The sequence below is a fragment of the Callorhinus ursinus genome, unplaced genomic scaffold, assembly GCF_003265705.2.
Source record: "Callorhinus ursinus isolate GAN/ISIS: 27379988/994484 unplaced genomic scaffold, GSC_fseal_2.0 scaffold30, whole genome shotgun sequence".
Lineage (NCBI taxonomy): Eukaryota > Metazoa > Chordata > Mammalia > Carnivora > Otariidae > Callorhinus > Callorhinus ursinus.
Window position 1 is genome coordinate 829942 of NW_027397092.1, and position 20375 is coordinate 850316.

A 20375-nucleotide genomic window follows, 5' to 3' on the forward strand; every position below is an offset into this window, starting at 1 on the left:
CCCCCCCCCCCGCTCTCTCTCTTTCTCTTTCTCAAATAAATAAATAAACCTTAAAAAATGGGGCACCTGGGTTGTTCAGTTGGTTAAGTGTCTGACTCTTGATTTTGGCTCAGGTCATGATCTCAGGGTCCTGGGACCAAGCCCCGTGTTGAGGCTCCATGCTCAGTACAAAGTCTGCTTCTCCCTCTGCCCCTCCCCCTACTTGTGCGCTCTCGCTCACTCTCTCAAATAAATAAATAAAATCTTAAAAAAATAATGCAGCTACTTAAGGTTGGGATATTAGTTGGGGCAAAAAAGAGCCTGACCAAAACTGTTAAAGGAAGATCTGGAGAGTGAGATACCCAGAGCTCTGACCCATTCCTGCGGTTCTAAAAGATCACCCTAATGTTCAGGCTTATGCATATGCCCCAGAAAGATCTGAGAGGTGCCTAACCTCTCTCTTCGGGCTGACCTCAAAATCCCCACACAAACTGAAGCAAACGCTAAGGTAGACTCGCAAGCTGCCTTAATATTGAATGCATGCCCCAACACACAGACACAGACCCAGACCCAGACACACACACCCCCACACACCTCTTCCACCAAGACTAAAAGCCTTCTTGGTTCAGAGCATTTAAGAAATCTCTATTCAGGGGTGCCTGGGTGGCTCATTCGTTAAGCATCTGCCTTCAGCTCAGGTCATGATCCCAGGGTCCTGGGATCGAGCCCCACATCGGGCTCCCTGCTCCGCGGGAAGCCTGCTTCTCCCTCTTCCACTCCCCCTGCTTGTGTTCCCTCTCTCGCTGTGTCTCTGTCAATAAATAAATATAATCTTAAAAAAAAAAAAAAAGAAACCTCTCTTCAATCATTACCCGACAACTAACTTAATGGAGTAGAGATTTCAATGGCCACACACTATACAGAACCGAGCTTTTGTAGACTGAATTTTGACCTTGAAATCACTTGTTCTCTTCTCAGAACGGGGTATGACCCAGGTCCTGTTAAAATATTTTGTATTAAGGGCGCCTGGGTGGCTCAGTTGGTTAAGCGACTGCCTTCGGCTCAGGTCATGATCCTGGAGTCCCGGGATCGAGTCCCGCATCGGGCTCCCTGCCTCAGCAGGGAGTCCGCTTCTCCCTCTGACCTTCTTCCCTCTCGTGCTCTCTCTCTCTCATTCTCTCTCTCTCAAACAAATAAATAAAAAAAAATCTTAAAAAAAAACAAATAAAAAGCATCATTATAAAAAAAATTTTGTGTATTAAGACAGAGGTCCTTCCACATGGATTGTGATTCCTTGTAACCATTTGCTGGGATTCATTCCAACTATATAAAGATGTTTACTGTAGCATTGTCTACAGTAGCATTCAGGATTTGGAAGGCAATTTAGGTATTTGTCACAAGGGAATGGAGACACTCTATGGAGGTATTCTGTGAAATCCTATGCAGCAAAAAGAAGCAACTAACTAAAGGGACATACAGTAAAATGGATGGATTATAAACAGTCAAAACTACATGAAAAAAAAATAAAGCAGATGGAGGGCTACAAGCCCTCACACATGCACACAAAAGAAGAGTATGCGTTTTTCAATAATTTATCCAAACAGAGGATATGCATAAAACACTGAGAGGTGTTGCCTATAGGGTAGTGGTGTCAAGTGAGGGCGCACAGTCAATGTAAGGGAATTTGCAGGGACCAGTGAAGGTGATGAGTCCTGATGTGACGTGTCTGATTGAGTCAACCTTCTGCAAGCAAAGAAGGGGGGTGGGAAAGGGAGGAATGGAGGGAGGGAGGAAGGAGAGAGAAAGATTAAGAAAAAGAAAGAAAAATAGAGAAGAGTGAGGGAAAGCGACAAAGCAATCATGGTAATAAAATCTGCATTTGAGGTGAGGGAGAATTCATCCTATAAAATCCAATCAGAGATGAACGATTCTGGGGAGATGGGGTTCCTGGATATCTGGAAAGCTAGCGGCACATGTAGGACCCAGGTACATGTGCACAGGGAGGCTATCTTTTCTCGTTGTCTCTTCCCCTCCTCCAGTGATGAGCGGATGTCCTTCCTGGTGCTCAGCATGACTCAAGAACATGAAAAACCACATGGGTTAACCATTCTCTCGAATCGGAGTATATGATGTTGACTCGGCCCTTCTGAGAATGGTGGTGTAAGCCTGGGTTTAAACGGGCAATGGCCTCATGAGAATTTTGATTTTTATTAACTCCAACAAGATTCTGCCTCTGTGGAACACCCCACTGGGAAAATCCATGTCGGGTTAAACTTGATGTTACTAACACTTAGCAAGGTTTTAAATCATGGGTTCTGCCTTAAAAAAAAAAACCCTGCCTACCCCAAGATTGTTAAAACTGGTTACAATCTCGGGCGCCTGGGTGGCTCAGTTGGTTAAGCGACTGCCTTCGGCTCAGGTCATGATCCTGGAGTCCCGGGATCGAGTCCCGCATCGGGCTCCCTGCTCAGCAGGGGGTCTGCTTCTCCCTCTGACCCTCTTCCCTCTCGTGCTCTCTCTCTCTCTCTCTCTCATTCTCTCTCTCAAATAAATAAATAAAATCTTAAAAAAAAAACTGGTTACAACCTGGGGAAAAAAATGTTAATACCCTATATGTGTTGCTGCACACAGGGATTATGCTTGGCTTGTCTGGCTGCGTTGGACTATGAACAAGATTACCAATTATTATAAGAATGAGTTCTGAGAATGGGGTTTGACCCAGGCCTTGGCACTCAAGGTATTTTGTACAAGGCAGATGTCCTTCCTATGTATCACGATTCTTAACCACTGTTTGCTGTGATCCAGGCCAACTGCTTGACAAATAACCCATCCCCTCCACCCAGCCCTACCAATGAAACTTTCTTGTCCCTATCCATTTTAAGTGAATTCATCTGGCTATCTTCCCACACTGTGTTGTGAATTCCATGAGTATAAACCTACATTTGTTTCAAAGTTTTGCACCCTGCCCAGTGAACCTGTAAATCGTGGTACTTAAAAACAACATGTGTATAAGAAGTTCATACTAAATATTAAATGTGCGTGCATAAATGATTACCAGAAAATAAACTTTGCCTAATTACACAAAAATGCATCTGATTTTACCATCAAGAAAGACATAAAAGTATAATGACAATCAGCTATGGAGATAAAGAATTAAATGGAACTTTTGTTTTATATGATGGGCAGATATGTGCTCAGGAGCAAAGAGAGGAAGAGACGCCTGAGAAAAGAAAACGTAACTTCGTGGAGGAAATAGGCTCTATAGAAACTTACAAATGAAGGAAGAGACAGGGCATGGCGAGCTAGAGGTAATGATGTTGTCTGTTAGGGCACAGCAGGCATGACTCTGCAAGAGTAATATGCTCAGTAAATTAAGATGGGGATTAACAGGTGAGGCTAGAAAGAGTAGACAAGCTAAGGTGGCGACTAGGAGGAAAATCTCAATAAATAAAAAAGCTTAGTCTCAGGCAGTCACCATAGACCATACACAAAGAAAAGGTTGAGGATCTGAGTACATTCAGAAATGACTGATCGGTGCTTCAGCCCAGATTGTCGACTAAAAGTCATAAAGGACCAAACAGTCCACTACAGAGTAGATCCCAGTCAATAAAAAATAGGAAAAGTACTTACTAAGTGCTTATTAGGTACTGAGCAACACCGCATTTTATGTTTTCCAAAAGTCAGAGCTTGGTTTGCTGTTTTCTCTCTGCTATATATAGATGTTTGTATCCTTGAGGAAGACTTTTTTTTTTTTTTTTTTGCAGTTAGCAAAATCACCATAATGTCTACTAACTGCCATGCATTCATTATACCCGGTGCAGTTTGAGTTCCAGAATGAATTTACTACATTTTACTAAACTAAATTTTTTGAGCTAAATACTGTATACTTACCCAGGCCAAACTTTTTTTTTTTTTTTCTAAATTAGGCTCCATGCCCAGCGTGGAGCTCAACACGGGGCTTGAACCCAGGACCCTAACATCACGACCTGAGCTGCAAGAGTCAGACACTTAACTGACTGAGCCACCCAGGTGCCCCTAAGTTTTCTTTAAGTGTGAGAGTGGACCCAATTATTCTAAGCATTCTGAAAGTATCAGAGACTTTTCAGACCAGCAGGAACAAAAAGTATTTCTCACACTAAAATATGTACTTTAAGTTTTATGTATATTTCATCCCCATGCTTTGTACTGCCTAGATTTTTTACAGCTGCATCAGCAAACTACACCATGCACCTTAATCCAATGTGTTTTGGTGAACACAAAACATTTCTGAATAATGTTATTATTTTTGGAAAATAGCTGCTCTACTTGATCCCATATGGGTGAAGCAATTATGCTCTCTGAACTGCTAATTTAAAACACATATTCATATGTGTATACGTATATATGTACAGATCTTTTTTTTGATTTATGATATCGTTACATCCCAATAAACTCATCATAAATTGAAAATATCATGAGTCAAAAATACATTTAGTATACCACTGAATGCCATAGCTTAGCATAGCCTACCTTAAATGGGCTAGGAACACTTACATTAGCCTGCAGTTGGTCAAAATCATCTAAGACAAAGCCAATTTTATAATAAAGTATTGAATATTTCATGTAACATATTGAATACTCTACTGAAAGTGAAAACCAGAATGGTTGCATGGGTACAAAATAGTTGTAAGAGTATCGGTTGTTTACTCTTGTGATCACATGGCTGACTGGCAGCTGTGGCTCACTGCTTCTGCTCAGCATCATGAAAGAGTATCGTAAGGGGTATCACTAGCCTGGCAAAAGATCAAAATCCAAAATTCAAAGTATGGTTTCTAATGAACACATATCACTTCTACACCATCGTAAAGTCAAAAAATCCTAAGTCAAACCACCTTAAGTCAAGGACCATCTGTATAGATGTACACACACACACACACACACACACACACACACACACACACACTTATAAATGGGGGGTCAGGAGATGGCTTGTGCCTGTTCTGGGTCTAGGTACTAGGAGCTTAATGAAATAAAGCATAAAGAAGGATCTAACTGAAAATCCACAGTTAAGACTTCTGGTTTCTGGTTCCACATGTAAGGGGCTTAGAAGTCACCACTCTATCCTAACAATTCAAAGCTGAGCAGACAAAAAATCAGTACTTCTTCCTGGATCCATAAAGAGGAGAGGATACAGGACAAATCACTGCCCCCCAGACTGGAGAGACAGGCAAATATAGAGATACATAGCTTATTAGAGCAGAGACTTAGAGCAAGCAGAAATCACTGTGGGGAACCCCTGCTAGGGTAGAAAAGCCCAAAATGTAATTAATGAAATGCTGGAGGCTCAGTATGGACAACTCTGAGAGTTAAAATCTCCAGGGGGACCCAGTTTTTTGGGGGGTGGTCCTCACAATATTGTGAGATTTACCTTTAGCAGCTCAACCAGATTCCCATAGTAAATACAGAGAGTTTGGGGCCAGAGGAAGAGAAAAAGAACCATTTTTCAATACCTCAGAGTACTCGGTTCTTCTCAACAAAGGGAAACTTGTGAACCAGGGCCTAACATGCTGGGTTATTGTGAAAGCTTAACTGACCTGGGGATGGAAAATATCCAAACCCAACCCCTTCTAGCCATTCTATCCATTCTGTCTCGCCTAAGGGGAAAGGAAAAATCTGAGGAACACTTGTAAAGTTCACTGTCCAGAGGCACAGGCTCACTAAAAAAACAGACCTAATCATAGGGCTGTCAGGGTTTCTCTACCACAAAACATTACTAAAGCCTATTTACAATAGTTCCTTTTACCCAGTATATCATATCCAGCTATCAAGAAAAAATTACAAGGACAGGGATTATAAAGCTGTGTTTTATAAAATGTTTGTCTTCTCTCCAACAAAAAAAAAAAAAGAAAAGAAAAAGTCACAAGGCATACCAAAAAAAGCAAAAAACACAGTGTGAAGTGACAAAGCGAACATCAGAACCAGACATGAAAGGGATGTTGGAATTATCAGATAGGGAATTTAAAACAACTATGATTAATTAATGTGTAAGGGCTTTAATGGATAAAGTAGACAGCATGCAAGAACAGATGGTCAATGTAAGCAGAGAAATGGAAATCTCAATTAAAAAAAAACTGAAAAGAAATACTGGAGATCAAAAACACTAACAGAAATGAAGAATGCTTTTGATTGGGCTTATTAGTAGACTGGACACAGCTAAGGACAGAATCTCGGCACAAGAGGATGTATCAGCAGAATTCACAAAATCCAAAAAGCAAAAAGAACAAAGACTGAAGAAAAGCATAGCAGGACATCCAAGGATTACGGGACAATTACAAAAGGAATGGGAATACCAGAAGAGAAGAAAGAGAAAGGAAAAGTAGTAGTATTTGGAGCCATGTTGACTGAGAATTTCCCCAAATTAATGTCAGACACCAAACCACAGATCCCGGAAGCTTACAGAACATGAAGCAGGATGAATGCCAAAAAAGTGACACTAAGGCATATCATTTTCAAATGACAGGAAATCGAAGATAAAGGAAAAATCCTGAAAGAAACCAGAGGGAAGAAAACATCCTACCTATGGAGAAGCAATGGTAAGAACTACATCTGACCTCTCAGAAACCATGCAAGCAAGAGGAGAGTGGAGTGAAGCACTTAAGAGCTGGGAGGGAAAAAAACAACCACCTAGAATTCTGTACCATGGGAAATTAGCCCTCCAAACTGAAGGAGAAATAAAGACTTTCTCAAACAAAACTGGAGGGAATTTATTGCCATTAGACCTGCTTTGCAACAAATGTTAAGAGTTCTTCAGGAAGAAGGAAAATAATACAGGTCAGAAGCCCCAGGTCTACATAAAGAAAGAAGAACACTGAAGAAGAAATAAATGAAGGTTAAAACAAAGTCCACACAGAGACCAGGAGTAAAACGGAAGTATGAGCACAGGGAGCAGTCTAGGAGACTGAGAAGCAAATTTGTCTAGTTGGGTATCACTTAGATGGTAGGAGAAGCTCCATGGCCCATGCTGTGGCAACAATGTGGAAGGATGGGCGTATACAAATGAAGGGAGGTAAGAAAGGAAGCCGCTTCCAAAACCCTGTCTACCGATGAGCACTGGGTGCTATACGCAACTAATGAATCATTGAACACTACATCAAAAATTAATTATCTACTATATGGTGGCTGACTGAACATAAAAACAAACAAACAAACAAAAACACCTGTCTACCATTTCTGCAGTAATAGAAATTCTAAATGGTCTCTCCACTGCTACCATTTCTCCCAAGTCTCCTGCATGTATTACTCGTGCTGACTTGATCCCAATTACATAAGCTGCTAAGAGCCTTGATTCTAATCCATGCCCTCCTTCTAACTTGGTCATTTATGAGAGATTCAGGTCCCTTTGCCTCTCTGGGCCCCAGTTTCTTCACCTGGGAAGTGGGGACAGTTAGTTAGCCTAGGTAATAATTTCTGAAGTCCCTGTGGTTTTAAGATTCTTTGTTCTAGTTAGGAGAAATTCCAAGGCTTATAAGAAAATTCTCAAAAAGTGTTTCTGTGCTATAATACCCAGGCATTGATTTCACAGATGTCATGCAAATATCTATGGTAGAGAAGAGGGTAGTAAAACAAATCTCCATTTATACAGATTAATCGCTATCAGGATGGTTTGGTCAGAATAAGAGAATAAAAAGTCAAGAATTCCTTTATGCATTCAAGTAGGAAGAAAAGAATAAGAGTCCTCAGGCCACCAGGATACCAAATTCCCTGATGTGTTTCTCATTCAAATCAATTCTCTTTTTTTCTTTGCCACAACACTTTCACACTTCCAAGCAAAAACACAAAGCCTCCCCCAATCCTGCTCACTGGAAGAAGCTGTCCATACTCTCAGTTCCTGCTGGCCCTAACACCTGTCCCATGGCTCCGCTCACTTTCCATACTGCATTATAATTATATGAATATAGATGTGGCCTTCCTTAGTAGACCAAGGGTTTCTTCTGTTTCTTATTTATCCCTATGCCTTGCAAATATAAGACACCCATTATGAATGAATGAATGAATGAATGAATGAATGAATGAGAGGGAAGGAAGGAAAGATGGAAGGAAACAACAAACACATGGCAACATATCATATGGCATCCAGATCTCTAAAAGAACCAATGACTCCTAAGTATGGGAACAGTGTGCACAGTGAGAACTGCACCCAATAGGATACCCAGCTGACTATAAAGACAGGGCTTGACGTTTCACATTGAAGAAGAAATGATCAGGCACAGGATGAAGGAGTAACAAAAAACTTGTTAGTAGAGCCCCGCCTGGCTCATTTAGGATTCAAGAATGCCTTGGCATGCCTGGCAACTCTTCTCAGGGATCGGGAGTTATATTTAACAGTAGTCTGTAGGCACCTTAATCCATCTCCTCCCCACAGACCTCAGTCATGAATGTCACAGCTAAATTGTTCTCATTCTCTCCTCCAAACTCACAATCATGTCCCACTATTCCTTTTTAAAGACGGTGCTTACCCAGAACAGGACAAGATTTGGACTCGATAAAAGCTGAGTGCTTCCCACCACCATATCCTCTGGTATCAAAATCTGCAGTAGGAAAACGCATCTAAATGAAAAACAAAGCAAAAAACCTTAAAATTTATTTTTATCTTTCTCAAAACAGGTATAACTAGAGTGATCAGCAATGGGTTAGTGTGCACAGGAAAGCAAGCAAGTAAGCAAGCAAAAAGCAAAAACAAAAACCCTTTCATTTTTTTTTTCTATAGACCTTATCCATATTTCACCAGTTTTTCCACTAATGTCCTTTTTTCATTCCAGGATCCCATGTAGAGTACTATGTTGCATGTGACTAATTTCTAATACATTTGATAAAAGTTTCTAACACAAGCTTCTAAAAATTGAAGGGTAGTTGACATAAGATTGAATTCTTTATTTTTATTTTTATTTTTTTTTTAAAGATTTTATTTATTTATTTGAGACAGAGAGAATGAGAGAGAGAGAGCACATGAGAGGGGGGAGGGTCAGAGGGAGAAGCAGACTCCCCGCTGAGCGGGGAGCCCGATGCGGGACTCGATCCAGGGACTCCAGGATCATGACCTGAGCCGAAGGCAGTCGCTCAACCAACTGAGCCACCCAGGCGCCCTGAATTCTTTTTTTTTAAAGATTTTATTTATTCATTTGAGAGAGCGAGAATGAGAGAGAGAGAGAGAGAGAGACAGAGCACATGAGAGGGGGGAGGGTCAGAGGGAGAAGCAGACTCCCCGCTGAGCAGGGAGCCCGATGCGGGACTCGATCCCGGGACTCCAGGATCATGACCTGAGCCGAAGGCGGTCGCTTAACCAACTGAGCCACCCAGGCGCCCCATAAGATTGAATTCTTAAAGACAAACCACTCACTGCCATGGAGAGCTGGAGAGACCGTGAAAACAACTGTCATCTTAGGGAATCAGAAAGAAAAATGTGATACCTTCTTGTCTACCTGTGTCCTATAAACATCTTTGCCACATGCCTAGGGATGAAAGGGAAATGCCAGTAGCCATAAAAGTCAAAGGGCACTTTCTATCTTACACCAAAATAAACTCAAATTGTGAAGGCCAGCTCTGTCCCAATAACACATGATGATGTGCTCAGTTACAAACTACTGAATGATCATTTAGCAGAAGAAAACTGCTACTCTAGCCTATCAGCGTTCCAAAGGCAGTACTATCTCGGGGGAGAGAACCACGACTTTGTACCCCAGCTATGCTCTTGTGCTCTAGAGGCATCAGTTTTGGTCACCAAGCTGTCGTAACAGTTGGCAAGATAGTATTCAACACTGACATCTCTAGACAAGGAAATTAAACCTCCAGTGAGAATCAAAACACCTCTTGAAACTCAATGAACATCTTATCCATCTGAATAAATGAAAGCTTCCAGTGGGTTGTTGCAGGATCTCTCAATGTTAAATACATGTACAATGCAATTAACTCCCACCAACACTGTCCCTCTAACTTTTCACTCCACTTTCTTCTCAGAGAATGGAGACAAAGGCAGATGAGGTCATGATGGAATTTATGTGGGGTTTTAGATGGAGCATTTAGTCAGCACAACAGCAGAGCCCAGACAAGGTCAGAAGCAGACCTCTTGGCTTCCTCAGTGCGGCAGCTGCTTCTAAGGGCTGGCTGGGACCTCCACGAAACCTGAACCAAACGAAAATCAGACTGAAGCCAAATAGCCCAAACTCAAGCGTTGTGTCGGGAGCTCAGGGATCACACCACTGGACTCTGCTTCCTTTTCCATAAACTCAATCCACTCTGGCTTCATGTCATTAGACTGTTTTTATTCTATCCATTTGAAAAAAAAAAAAAAAAAAGACCCCAACAAGGGATATTCCAGGGAGATTCATGCATACCACAAGGTCCAGGACTACACTAACACATATTAGAGATAAAAACAAATACACTCAAGCCCCAGGTCTGTAATATCAAAAATATGAAAGCCAAGTGCTTTTTCTTGGCCTACATTATTTGGGTAATTGTCTGTATTTGCTAATTCACTTCCAGTATAGTCTACTCAAAAGTAAACCCAGCAATCTTCTTGAACCCTGAGGTGTCAATCCTTGACCTGCACTCATAGTGACTCAGCTGCCACTTTTCAAAAATCCAAAAGGCCTTTTGTGGGGTCAAACACATTTATACACATGTATTTTCAGCATCAGGGAGACTGACAGTGGCATTCTGCAGGCATATAAGAAGAAGCAGAACTTGGGTGACTGAACAAGTGGACCCTTCCTGAATGAAAGCAGGAATGATCATACGGGACGTCTCCATATTTAAAAGGATGGGTGATGCTAAGTGGACCCAAGAGTAGAGAATGAGAATTTTGATCCCAGGTTTGCTACTATGGTGAGAGTATTAGTGAGGCTTTAATACTGTCTGGGCCCTGTTTCTTAAGGTGTAAAAATAAAGAAGTTGAACTATTAGTATTGACTGAACTGTTTTATGCCTCCCCAGCTCCAGAAAAGGAACCGAATTTGTTAGAAGTTGAACTACATGATTTCTAAGTTTATTTTTAACTCTTACATGATTTTTGATCTTTTTAAAAAAAAAATCACATTACATGGAAAAATAGTTCTTCAGACAAGACTTCTATGATGAGAAGTGATACACTCAATGACCAAGCACATGCCACTATAGCGAAGGGTCTTAGGAAATCAGTTGGGTTTGACCTCAAGAAATATAAATTTGCTTAGCATTATACTCTCTAGCTCCATCCACATCATTGCAAATGGTAAGATTTCATTCTTTTTGTTGGCTGAGCAATATTCCATTGTATATAGATGTACCACTTCTTTATCCATTCATCAGTCGATTGACCTTTGGGCTCTTTCCATGGTTTGGTTATTGTTGATAATGCTGCTATAAACACTGGGGTGCATGCGCCCCTTCAAATCAGTATTTTTGTATCCTATGTGTAAATACTTAGTATTGCAATTGCTGGGTCATATGGTAGTTCTATTTTTAAATTTTTGAGTAACCGCTATACTGTATTCCAGAATGGCTGCGCCAGTTTGCATTCTTAACAACAGTGCAAGAAGTTTCCCCTTTCTCCACATCCTTGCTGACACCTGTTGTTTCTTGTGTTGCTGAGTTTAGCCATTCTGACAGGTGTCAGGTGATATCTCGTTATAGTTTTGATTTGTATTTCCCTGATGAATACCAAATATGATTTCACTCATATGTAGAATTTAAGAAACAAAACAAACCAGCAAAGGGAGCAGGGGGGCAAACCAAGAAACAGACTCTTAACTATAGAAAACAAACTGATGATTAGCAGAAGGGAGGTATCTAGGGGGATGGGTTAAACAGGTGATGGGGATTAAGGAGTGCACTTGTGATGAGCACGGGATGTTGTATGGAAGCATTTAGTCACTATACTGTACCCCTGAAACATATTGCACTGTCAACTAACTGGAATTTAAATAAAAACTTAAAATCAATCAATCAATAATAAATCAATAAAAAGAAACATAAATCTTCAGTGCAATTGTGTTAAATAAAAGGGGGATTTTCTCTCTTTCCCTCAGCAGATTTTCAGCAGTAGAGCAGCTGATAAACGTTATCTAAGACCCAAGTTATTTACATTTTGCCACACTATCACCTTCAGCAAAAGGACCTTTTCCTCCCACTAGCTCTTCTCATGCTTGCCAGGGGGCTGCAGCAGCTCCAGCAATCACACAACAAACCCTGATGACAATGTCCAGCAGGTAAAACCGGAGCCATGTTTTCCCAGTTGTGTATGTCTCAATTTATCAGCAAGAAAACAATTCCCAGAAATTCTCAGCAGATTTCCAGTCAAGTGTCAGACAGAATTTTGACATATGCCTTTGCCCACACTAATCATTTTAAAGCAAACAAGGACCACCAGAGTTGGCTTAGTTCAATTCCAGCTTCATACCCTGGCCCTGGAAACATGGCTGGCTGCCCCTCAAGTACATGACTGTGTGGAAAATAAAAGCTATTAGGAAAGAAGTAGGGGAATGGCTTTTGCAAGAGAACCAAAATTGCGACATAGGGAAGGTCTCCAAGCCATCACTGTAGCACCATAATACATTAGTTTAAAGGAGTTAGCTGGATCAATGATCCATTAATATAAAATTTGATATTGCTCAAATTTGCCACTTATCTAAGAAGGGCATGCTTAGCAAATTAAGTATAATACCAAGGAGGATTGCTGCCTTTTTACAGTCTCAGAAGGATCAGTAGGAAAATAAAACAAATAATAACATAAAAGATGTCAGCTTGATCTTTCCCACATAACCAGCTTGCCTCTCATTGGAGCAGAGGCACAAGGAGAGCAGGAAATCTCTTGCGGGGAGATTAACCAAATAATACGGACTAGAGGCAACAAGGTCCTGAACCAAATTAGATACAGAGGGAATGAAGAAGAGAAGGATTCAGGATTCAAGATATATGTGCAGGCAAAATTGGCAGCTCATGGTGACAGACAGGATATAGATGGTAAAGAAGAAAGGGGAGTTTAAAGTGATGGAGAAAGAGAAGGGAAAAAAAGGAAGAACAACAACAACATATCCAAGAGAGGAATGAGAAAAAAATAATAAACCCAGGTTGCTAGACAGTTAAATGTGAGATGCCTGTTCCAGTCTGTGCCTGGAGTCCAGTCAGATGCTTCCCTAGACTATATTTCTGTAGGAAGAGAACAGAGCAAGAGAAGAGAAGAATGGGTAAAGACAAAACTTGGGAAGACTGACATTTAAGGAGTGAACAGAACAAGAGAAGTGTTCGGAGGGAGATGAACGAACTTAGGAGAGAAATAGGTCATGCAGTTTAAGTAAATAAATAAAGAGAAAGCATATATGCTAAGTAAAACAAGGCTCTGAAGTCATCAACTGGTTTTAGTAATTAAAAAATAGTTTATTTAATGGGATCTAGCATTATAGATGTGCAAGTAAAATTGCAGGGACTTCAGGAGTGAATGGTGTAGGTTAAGAGAGTGAGAACCAGGGATATCAGAGTCCCAAGATGAGTAAGAATCACAGGAGGACATTTTGTTTTGAGGATGGAGAAACCCAAGCATATGTACAGGAGCCTTTTAGAAAGAGTTTAAAAACATCAGAAGAGGAGGTAATGTTCCCATCTAACAATAAATTTTTAAAATATTTCTAACACTAATTCAACAAATACTTTTTGAGTACCGTTATTCTTTTTTTTTTAATATTTTATTTATTTATCTGCCAGAGAGAAAGACAGAGAGCACAAGCAGAGGGAGCAGCAGAGGGAGAGGGAGAAGCAAGCTCCCCGCTGAGCAAGGAGCCAGATGCGGGACTCGATCCCAGGACCCTGGGATCCTGACCTGAGCTGAAGGCAGACTCTTAACCAACTGAGCCACCCAGGCGTCCCTAAGTACTGTTATTCTAACACTGGTAATAAAGCAGGAAATAAACAGTTAACCAATAATTTTCTAGTGAAACATCACAGCAACTCAAATTAATTCAAATGATAACACACATCTTTTATTTATAGCTCTAAAAATTGTGGGTCTTGCTAAAAAAAAAAATGTGGAAAAGCTTAGGTATTGTACCGACAAAGTCCCCAGAATGAAAATATATTCACAAGGCCTTTTTTCCCTGATTTTTAAAATGTATTTACTCCTGCATTCTTTTATTGAAGTATAACTGACATTCATTTCAGGTATACAACATAGTTATTTGACAAGTCTGTATGTTATGTGGTGTTCCCCACAAATGCAAATACCCTCTGTCACCATACAACACTATTATGACATCAGTGACTATATTCCTTATGCCTTTTATCCCTGTGACTTTTTCATTCCCTAACTGGAAGCATCTACCTCCCACTCCCCTTCACCCATTTTGCCCATCCCTCCAACCCCTTCCTCTCTGGCAACCGCCAGTTTGTTCTCTGCATTTAAGGGTCTGTTTCACATGGCTGTTTTGAATACCTGTTCACAGTACAGTTCCCTATGGCAGAAGCATCACTAATGGTCTCTTTCCTGGGGGTGGTGGAATGCTGGGTCCTCTAAGACCAACCAGAGGGTTTTAAGATTAGGAAATCAGAAGAGGACTAGACAGAGAAGCTTCTGTGTATCTGATCTTTCGATGTTTACTCCATTTGTTTCTGAAAGGCAGAGCAGACTCTTCACAAAGGCTCTACAGAGCAGTTACAAAGGCACTGGTAACAACCAAGCACAGCGCTCATAGGGGTGTCATGCACATGACAAACAGCTTCAGACCAGGGAGCCTTGTAACACTTGCTGCCACTGTCTCTCACTCCTGTCTTCCCCAGGTCCTCCCTAAATGCAGCAACGAAAGTGCCTCAAGTGATCTACACTCCTTACTATTCTGCTCATCCTTACCCCCTCCGTCTCTCCGAGAAACTGACAGCCTCAGCTTCTTTTCTCAAGGATTTCTCCTCTCCCCTGAGTTCTCAAGTCCCAAATTTGCCACTTCTCTAGAACCAGGGATCTTCACTCCCCTGCTCCCAACCCAGGTCTCTGCACTCACCACTGTTTATGCTGAAAACACTCTGCCCCAGGAAAACCACAGGGAACGGTCTCTTATTTCATGCAGTTCTCTGCTCTAATGTCTTATCAGAAAGGAATTACCCAATCTTCCCGTGAAAAAACAGCATGCCTTCAGTCTCTTTCACCTGCCGGATAACTTTCTTCATAGTACTTTTTACTACATGTCACATTGATTTGTTTTCTGTGCCCCTACCTGCATCTCTGCACCAGAGTATATATTCCATGAAATCAGGAATTTTTGTTGCTGGTGTTGTTTACTGCTATATCCTTAAGGCCTATAGCACAACCTATAGGTTCTCCATGGCACCTGCTCAATAATTATTTACCGGATGATTCCTCCACACCCCGGTACATCATCAACACCACCTCACGGCTCATTCCGCCTCTTCTTCAATATCATTTCCTCCAGGAGGCCTTGCTGACTTTTTCACTTTTACCTCTCTCCAAATTCAGTTTATTACCTCTCCATCCAAAGCACCTGGTCACTAAGAAAAGAAACACATCACAACTTTCAAAATGTACTGTCACTCACAAAACAGATGATCTGTACCAAGATGTAATGTCAAGACAAAATAAGCTCTAAAGCTTTTAATACCACCTCATTCAGATCCATATAGTAGGAGGTAAGTTTACCCAGAATAACTGATTTAAAAGTAAGTCAGAGAAACACTTCTCAGATGGAAATCCACTCTAAAAACTGGCTCCTCCATAACAGCAATAATACTGGCAAAAATGATCTATGTCAACTTCTTTAGAACCCTGGACATTAAAGACCTGCAAAAACTCCAAGTAGCATGTATTCAAGAAAATTGGCTGAATCTCAGTAAGAACAGCAAGCTTTGTGGCCATAACAGGTACGACAACCCTCCACCTAGCAGACACTCCCTGAACCCACACTACATGAGCACAAATGGGCACTCAGTTTCCCAGCAACTCACCTAGTTTGCATATTCTGACCACACTCTATCCAGATCTTGCTTACCAAGGTCTGCCCTAAAAGCCCCCATAGGACATTACAGAGTCCTCCTTTCTCTGTGCCCCATTCCCCTGTTTCTGTAAGAGTGTTCCTCTAACTTCCCCTTTAGGAGACATCCCTGAGACTCTGCCAAGGCACTGCCCCCCAGTGAACCCAGCTTTGCATGATCCAGGGACCTCCCTGCTGGTCTCTGGCAGGGTTTTGGACTTCACCCTCCTGGGTGTTTTCTTTTTGTCTCTCACTCTTTTCCCCCTCTGTATCACCAAATGGAACACAAACCCTGAAATACAGGAGACACTAAGTAAATGCTCACCGAATTACTGAGTTTATTCAAGAAAGAAAGTTAGGAGATTTAAAATGTGGCATGTGGAATGTAGCTTGCATTTGGTTTCAATAAGACGTTAAATACCTTAGCCCACCTGTCTTTGCCTACTCAGTGAAAGAATAGAAGCCAAGGCAAAGAACACAGGAGCAGAGCAAAATGCCAAGAATGTTCACTTTAAAAAATACAGAGCAGTATGACAACAGGAAGAACCTGAGCCATGCTACATGGCAATGGGCAGAGGTCATGTCAAATGTGCTCACAAACATGGAGTCATGGAGTTTATCTCATTTATTCATAAGATGCAGTACACCTCTAACATGGGCTAAGTGGAAATGGCACATTTCACAAACTTACGTTTGTTTCTTTCAAGGAAAATATTATAGACTTTATCAAGTTAATAGAGAAGATAATAATGTGACTACCTTCTCTCTCAACACTTTTTTTAAAGATTTTATTTATTTGATAGAGTGAGAGAGAGAGAGCATGAGCAGTGGGGGAGGGGCAGAGGCAGAGGGAGAAGCAGACTCCCCGTTGAGCTGGGATCCCGATGCAGGACTCTATCCCGGGACACTGAGATCATGACCTGAGCTGAAGGCAGACGCTTAAGTGACAGAGCTACCCAGCTGCCCAACACTCTTTTTTTTTTTTAATTCAGACTTTATGGTCTTTTATCTTCACTCTCTTTACACATATATGGGTAGAGAATAGTATTTCTCCATGCATGACAAACGGCAATGTAGTGATAAATAGAAGCTGACACTAGGTGTTGGTCTTGGGAGTCAGCAAGGAATGATGGAGATGTCACAGAACTGGAGATGCCACTTTTTTTAAGATTTATTTTTTTGAGGGACACCTGGGTGGCGGCTCTGTCAGTTAAGCGTCTGCCTTGGGCTCAGATCATGATCCCAGGGTCTTGGGATTGAGTCCTGCCTCGGGCTCCCTGCTCAATGGGGACTCTGCCTCTCCCCCTGTCTTCTGCTCCCCCTGCCTGTGTGTTCTCTCTCTCTCTCTCTCTCTCTGACAAATAAACCAAGATTTTACTTGAGATTATTTATTTATTTATTTGCGAGAGAGCGAAAGTGGGAGGAGGGGCAGAGGGAGAGAATCTCAAGCAGACTCTCCACTGAGTGCAGAGCCTGATGCAGGGCTTGATCTCACGACCCTGAGGTCACAACCCTAAGACCATGACCTGAGCCAAAACCCAAGAGTCAGATGCTTAACTGACAGAGCCACCCAGGTGTCTCTGGAGATGTCACTTCTAAGGGGAGACTGTACAGAAAACAGACCTGGTGCCACCATCCCTTCCCATTTCCTGAGAGAACCTGAACAACAGATACTGTTATGTGGACTTCCCCAAGATTTGCATTTTGCGTTAAATTTGATGGGGGAAGGGGAAAAGGAAATTAAGAAAGGCAAGGAGAAAAACAAAGGAAAGAAAGAAAAACGTGGAAGCCAGATAAAATGTGTCTGTTGATCACCCATGTCTGGCATGCTCCAGTCTACCAGTCGCTTTCAGAGATACGGACATTTACACCAGGAGAAGCAACAGGAGTGGTATCAGGAACCAGAACCCAGACGGCCTTCTTCCAAAGCCTCTCGTTTTCTTTTTCTAAAGATTTATTTATTTTGAGAGAGGAGAGAGCATGAACTCGCGGAGAAGCAGTGAAAGCGGGACAAGCAGACTCCATGCTGAGTGCAGAGCCTGACAGGGGGCTCGATCTCATGACCCTGAGATCATGACCTGAGCTGAAATCAAGAGTCAGCCACTTAATCAATGGAGTCACCCAAGTGCCCCGGCCTCTCCTTTTCGTACACCTTCCTAGGGTTGCTTGTCACATGGCCACACTCTCAATAACACAAACATTTCCTCATGGTTCATATAACCTGTCTCCTGGAAATGCAGTGTACGGACAGAGTAATGCCGCTCTCTCTGATCCTCAGGAAAGGGAGAGCAAAGGTGAGCATACACTTCGCTTTACCTAAAAGTACTTGACGAATCTTCAGCCTCTAAGGAGGTTTACTTTCAGAACCTTTTACAATATGACCCAAGAGGCTGGAGAGCCCTCGTAGTCAACAGTTTTTATTACCTCATCTTATCATCAAGCTCAGCCTGGCACAATAATTTCCTGGTGGGCCTCTCAAAGGCTCACTAAGGTTGCACAAGAAAATACTAGTCATGCTGATGAAGATGAGGTATGGGTAATAGAAAACTTTAGAGCTGCTAGACAGGCATGAGAGCTGAGAGAAACAAATAAAAACAACCCAATGTGAGGACTTTCTCTCCTCTTTTTTTTTTTCTTCCCAGCAAAACCCTATTCATAAAGCTACTTTTGACTATCTGTTTCCTGAGGTGTGTCTAAACAGAGATTGTTTCAGCAGGGAGTTTAATTTCTGATAGTCCAAAATTGCACAATTTCTTGATTTTACAGCTCTTTCTGATACTTGTGAGCTACCAAACACTTACCCTTTTCAGTAGCTGTGGCCTTTTTTGATCCCAGAGGGTGTTAAAAAAAAATTTTAGGAAAGGTTATGATTATGTGCATGAGAGGAAAACAGGCTAATTAGCACATGGAAGATACAAAGCCAGGGCCAAAATGTTCTCAGCAGGGCTTGTATCAATTGAGAGATGAGCCCCTTTCCCGAGTACATAGTTTATTTCTCTCTCAGTAGATCAACCACCTCTGGATCCTGACCTACTACTAAATATTTCTCAATATTAGTAAGAGTCATCTGGAGAAGTGTTAAGAATACAAATCCTGATTCTTACTCTCGACCCCATGAATCAGCATCGCCCCTGGGTGACTGTGAGGTACAGAAAGACTGGGAACAAGGAAGCTAGGAGGAAAGCTTCACACTCTAAGACAAAAACAGTGCAAGGTTTTCATAGCGTGACTCAATTTAATTGATCAGAAAATTCTGCACTCAACATGAAGGAAATACATTAACTAAAGCAACGTTGACTCCAAGTCCTGATCACCAGGAACAGAACTTGCAATACTCCCATTTTGATGCCAGCCATGCCAAGGAGGTAGCTGCCACGTAGATCTACTTTCTAGGTTTTCTATACAACTCTGAGCAAGTCATTTAACATATTTACACATTTACAGAGTGGCTGTGAAGGAGGTATCATCTCCACGCATAAGCACGGTGTAAGGCTAAAGGAGTAACTATCACAGTGTTATATATGTATCAATGTGCACAATTACAATCTCACACAACACTGAAAATATCTTTCCATGGCTGCTATTTAGCAATAAGCTTTGATCATTCACTACAAGATGATCAAAACAGATAAAATTTAATATTCTGGAAGATCTGATTGCCCACACAGTGTTCAAAACAAGAAATGGAAAAGGGGTGGCTGAAAAGCAAGTAAATGAAAGCCTGAAAAATGCTGATGCTTTTGATTTTAAAATGTAATTTCCCAGCAAGAACATACTTTTAGAAGTAGTTTAAAAGAACAAACGATCCAATCAAGAAATGGGCAGAAGACATGAACAGACATTTTTCCAAAGAACACATCCAAATGGCCAACAGACACATGAAAAAGTTCTCAACATTGCTCAGCATCAGGGAAATGCAAATCAAAACCTCAACGAGATATCACCTCACACCAGTCAGAATGGCTAAAATTAACAAGTCAGGAAATGACAGACGTTGGCGGGGATGTGGCGAAAGGGGAACCCTCCTACACTGTTGGTGGGAATGCAAGCTGGTGCAACCACTCTGGAAAACAGTATGGAGGTTCCTCAAAAAGTTGAAAATAGAGCTACCATATGACCCAGCAATTGCACTAGTGGATATTTACCCCAAAGATACAAATGTAGGGATCCGAAGGGGTATGTGCACCCCGATGTTTATAGCAGCAATGTCCACAATAGCCAAACTATGGAAAGAGCCAAGATGTCCTTTGACAGATGAACAGATAAAGAAGATGTGGTATACATAAATACAATGGAGTATTATGCAGCCATCAAAAGGAATGAGATCTTGCCATTTGCAATGACATGGATGGAACTGGAGGGTGTTATGCTGAGTGAAATAAGTCAATCAGAGAAAGACATGTATCATAT